We start from the raw sequence: 5,425 nt of genomic DNA on the forward strand, positions 1-5,425 counted from the left end.
GGCTCCATAAAGCCGGGGTATGGAACTTGATGTTGTTACCTTGTCACATGTTGAGCAGTGGAACCAATCTAAAAGTTTAGTGTATCTTTGCGGTTTCTTTTACCTTCACCATTCTCCTGTCAAACAATGGTAGAAGATGTGTGAAGGCATCCATGTACTCCTGGGTGATTCCTTCTCATTTTTTTATTTTTTATTTTTTGCCCAAAGAGAACTTCAGAGTGAGACGTCTAAGTGATGAGATGTTCAAAGGACTGAGTGACTGGCTAAACTGACGTAACACTTCCTGACATTTGCTGGAGATTTTTCGCCGTGTTTCCCCCACATTTCCTCCTGAGTGGAGTAGTACTCACAGTTTTTCCCTCAGGGAAAACACCAGCAGCCAAGACTGTCAGGTTAAATTTACCCCTGAGAAACTACCTGTTCATACAAGCAGCGGGGAGAAAAAAAAAAATGACAGAATTTTTTCTGACACTGTCTAAAAAATGTTTTCAGTCTCGCGCTCGTCATAAATAAACTGCGATCACGATGCATTTGAGGCGATCATATCGAAAACATCAGCGGCGAGTGGAAGTTGTTGTCAATCACTCATCTCTGTTTATTCCCAGGATGCAGCGACAACATCATACGCTCGAGTGCGCTTTGTGTCGGCATCGCAAGCGATTCGTTGAAGCGCGGTCAGGATCTGAATAAAGAAAACTCACTATTTCTTGTGATCAGTATAAGAGCAGGTAGCTGTGACATGTAGCTGTGACATTGATGGATTGTGACTCATTAGTGGATGCAACAAGAGCACTAATTACACTGTGTTTTAAAATATACTTTGACTGGTAATTGGTGATCAATGCAACCCTATGTATCATTTTCAACTTTCTGTGCCACCAGATTTTCTCCAGATGTCCTTAAAGAAACCATCCACCTGAAATGCACCCAAAGTGGAGGTGGAGGAGGTAACGAGGTGTGAAAAGAATGCACCTATAAAAAGCGAAAAACCCAATTTACCTGCTATTACCTTCGAAGTAGTTACCTTGTGCGGTGATGCTCTGCTCCCAGTGCTCCTGCCACGTCCATGTTTTGCAAGTGTGTCAATCACATTTTGCAGTGCATGCTGGATCTCCTCCACTATGTCAAAAGTTTCAATTTGAATTTCATTTTGGGAAAGAGGAAGAAGTTGCTGGGAAGCAGACTGGGTGAGGAAGGAAGGGTGAATGTGTTGGTATGGTCAAAAAAAAAAACCTCATGTATTTTCAGTGCACTGTGATGGCACGCGTCACATTTCGGGTCATTTGCATCGAATGTTCTGCCTCAAACCCCTCAGGATGTTACAGTGGAACTTGACAGTTTGACCCTGGGGAATAAATTTACAGTGCACAACCCCGTGAATGTCAAACACAATGACAAGCAGGCCACTGCTGACCTGATGCTCCCTCCTCGGTCTTGGGGACATCCGGCTCTTCCATTGAGGGCTGAGGCTGTTTTATCTGTTGGTTGCAGCTGTAGAACCAGCTCTCGTGATGATCCTCGACATAAAGGTTGGGTCAGTCTGACGCCGAATTTGATCTCTAGTATGAGGTCCATGGTGAAATTGCAAATGCGGACCTGAAAGTAGTCAGAACAGGAATTTCTACACATGGCAAGACGAGTATGTGTTTTTTTTGTGTGTGTGCTTTTTATAGAGGCAGTCTTGTAATTTTATAATTGCACCTCAAATGAAATATTGAGGGAAAGCTTGACTTTTAGTCTCTTGATAAATTCTTAAATCCTTCCTGAAAGATAGTCAAGGATATTCTTTTTTTTTTTTGTAATCTATTTTTCAAAGCACTCTGTTAAGTGAGCCACAGTTAATGGGTTTTGGACCACACATCCCAGCTCGCTCTCTGCACAAACAGCAGTAGAGATGTTAGCCATGCACTCTCCTCAAGAGGGATGAGCCCCCTTTTTTTAATATATAAAAGGAACTTACAGTTCAATAATATATTCTCTAATCTCATGCAGTATTTAAAGAACACATGATTTATTTTCTCTACGCACTTAGCCGCGTCTATTTTAAGCTCTCAAACAAACTTAACACTCTGTTCCCCTCTTCTTCGCGCCGCTCTCCTGCTAATCAGTCAGCAGATGTGTGGGAGGGATAGATGCCACTTTCTTTCTCCTCCCTCCTGTCGTCCTGTCACTCCCCCTCTCCTCTTTTAATGCCATCTGAATTTCTTTCAATTTTTGGGTGGCGGAAGTCTGAGAAAGAAGGAGCTGTTGTCATGTGAGCAGACACCCAGCGGGATTCGGCCCTCCCTCCTCCCCTCCACAAACCTGCTCTCCGTCCTGATGAAATTATTTATTCATATTCATGTGCTCATTAATGAACCGTGTCCTTTTTTTAGCAGATGTGAAGTTAGCGTGTTTTACCGTAACATTTCATTGGTCGTCTGAGCATCTTTCCCTGCCATGAGCCAAACATCCAGCCAAGATCTAAATTTCCTTCTCTTTGTCCTCCTTATTTGCAGGCGGCACACGGACGTTAGCAGACACTTCTGTGGGCAGTTGTGCTTATTATACTACTTTCTAATACATTTGAAGTCTGATGTGTTCCATACATGTGCATCTCTGTATTCAGTGCATGCACGCTGTGAATCAAATCAAAATGACCCGTATTGGTTTAGCAGCAGAAACACCAGCTTTATTCCACCTTCACTTCTTAATCTGTCCTTCTGCTTCTCTCTCCAATGCCAGCCTCCATCTCTTTGCCTTTCTGATTTGATCAGAACGGGACAAAAGGACAAAACTCGTGTTTCATGTTAGTCGTTACACATGCACCTCTCCAACATGTCCTGATGAATGAATAATTTGAGCTAGAGGTCAGCTCAGGTGAACTTACTGTGCGCTATGGTAGCCAGAGCTCAATAGAGCTGCTGACATTGGTTCTTTGTCATTAATTTCTTTAGCGGGAAATGGAAGGATTTTTATTAAATGTTTCAGCGTGAGGCACATTGGAACACTGTGTAGCTGCTCGTACTGTGTGACTTAAAGAGCAGTGGAGCTGGAAAGCATCGGTGTACTGCTCCATCACGGATAAGGAGTGGAGATGCTGGGGATTGAACCCAGGACCTCATACATGCGAAGCATGCGCTCTACCACTGAGCTACATCCCCCTCTGTTGGGAATGCTTTGATCAATTAAAATATAGATCTGAAGGTGATGGAATGGTGGCAATGCTGTAACCTATTTAGCAATCGTAATAAGTATCAGTAACTGATACAGGGTGAAATATGAAAGACTCAATACTGATTCTAACTAAAACACATTGTATGTGCTCGGGATGGTATCAACATTATGATCAGTATCAGCCAATATAAAATGTCAAACTGTTCCTTTTTTTTTTTTTTTTTTTTTTAGCAAAGACTGGTCAAACTACTATTGTCGCGACATGAAGAGAAGATTTTCTCACAGAGGGAAGATGAAGGGTTCATTTCCAAAATGTTATATACCCGTTTACAAGAGAAAAATCATCCTGTTCATTATTCAGTTTGAAGATCTCTCCTCTTCTTCCTCCCATGGATTTAATCTGCTAAAGATGTGTCAAGTATGTGGCATTCATTTAGGCAATTGAGTAAAAGTAGAAGCAGTAGCTTTGCTTTTCAAATGTTGGATACGTCATTTTGGAACAAATCTCTCCGACAGTAAGCTGCAAGGTGGCATTCAACCGTGTTAGCATTGTAAAAAAAAGGCAGCTGATGTAGGTTTTAAATATTGGCATCAGCCCTGAATGATCAGTGACGGGTGGATAACACCTGTCAGATAAAAGTTTACAATTTTCTTGAGGATGTTAAGTGAAAAATAAATATTTACGTATAGGTTAAAGTAGCTTTCTTATAGGCACCTGCCATCATTGTAGCTCAAAGGTGAACATTTGCCTTGTAACAAACATGAACATTACTGCAATTCAAATAAAAACAGATTACAAAAATTACTAGAATAAAGGATAATCACAACACAGATACAAGTGGGTTGATCCCATTTAGGAATAGATGAATTTTTGTAGATTTTTTTCTTTCCACAGGGAATTTTATGTACAAGACTCTCTAAATTTTTTATAAGTTAAGTGTGTATAATGCACACTAAAACCTATGTTATGGTTGTCTGTAAATCTTTTGTTTGTGTAGCTTCAGTTACTGACATAATACGATGCAGATCTACTTCAGCTGCTACAAGACAATTACATTTACATCAGATACAACTTGTACGCTGCAGTAATTACGGCCTCATTCAAACAGCATGAACAATCAGCTTTCATATTTCTTCTCATTGTTAATGATGTTCAGGTTAAACAAGAAAAAATACTTTCCCCCTCGTTGTCAGTATAACTGATTGAACTGTATTTGTAGCACAGTGTTCAACATGTCAGACGGGACTTCTATGGCTGCAGACAGCCGACCGTATGCGCAGTGAATTATTTCATCAGCGATGTATAGTACAGTATAATCTGTGTAATCAGCCCCTGAATCAGCTGAATGAAATAATCTGTTCCCTCCACATAATCACCATCTCTTCTCCTTTCAACTCTGGCTGCTGTGTAATTATTCCAATGTGATCTTACACAGTCTGACTGAAATGTAAATTTTTTTTTTCCTGTAAATGAGTGTGCGAGGTGTAAAATGTAGCCGTCACTCCTCACATTGTACTGCTGAGTTAAAACTGACGGTGAATTTAAATGGATAAAACTCTCTTCTCTGGAAAAAAAGTAAACTATGTGCATGAAAAGTGTGAATTTTGCTATATTGACTCACTTTATAATCATAATAACAGTATTTGCACAGTTCATACAATCAATGAAAGAAAGAGAATAAAACATTTGAAATGAAAAACAATTGAGAAAAGACAAAAAAATAAAATAAAATAAAATAAAATAAAATAAAATAAAAAATCCACAATAAAAGTAATGAATAGGATTGATGGAAGTGGCTGCACTGTTAAAAAAAAAAAGAATGTTTAAAAAAATGTTTTTTTCAACAATTAGCTGTTATTAACAAATTTGACCTTTTTTTTCAAATTACAATAATAACTAATAAAATCACAGCATAACAAAACAAATATGTAAATAATGTCCACTTACAAAAAAAAAGACAGTATTTTTGTAAATGGTAATTTGTTCTTTTATAAAATTTGACTATAAAATTACACAATTTTTTTACAGATACATTTTTTAAACTGTTATTTTACAAGTTTTCTATGTTTGGTTAATTTACAGATAATATCACATAAAATCACATTTTAAAAAAAAGTATTAATTTGCACGTTGGCTGTATTTTAAAAATATTTTTCTGTGACCGCAAAATGAGACTGTTTTGCTGTGTTTAAATCAACTACAAATGTAATTATTTTACAGATATTTGCAATTATTTTCTTAAACGTTGCACTATTCACAGTTTTTAAA

The 5,425-nt window shown here is 38.4% G+C and overlaps 1 non-coding gene across 1 annotated transcript; it reads right to left on the reverse strand.

Annotated features, from left to right (window-relative positions):
* Positions 1-3,071: 3,071 nt before the first annotated feature.
* trnaa-cgc (transfer RNA alanine (anticodon CGC)) lies at positions 3,072-3,143 on the reverse strand. Its single transcript has one exon. It is a non-coding gene; the product is annotated as a tRNA-Ala (tRNA).
* Between the last annotated feature and the right edge of the window lie 2,282 nt (positions 3,144-5,425).

This window comes from Stegastes partitus, unplaced genomic scaffold (assembly GCF_000690725.1).
Source record: "Stegastes partitus isolate 25-593 unplaced genomic scaffold, Stegastes_partitus-1.0.2 Scaffold474, whole genome shotgun sequence".
In the NCBI taxonomy this organism is placed as follows: Eukaryota; Metazoa; Chordata; class Actinopteri; family Pomacentridae; genus Stegastes; species Stegastes partitus.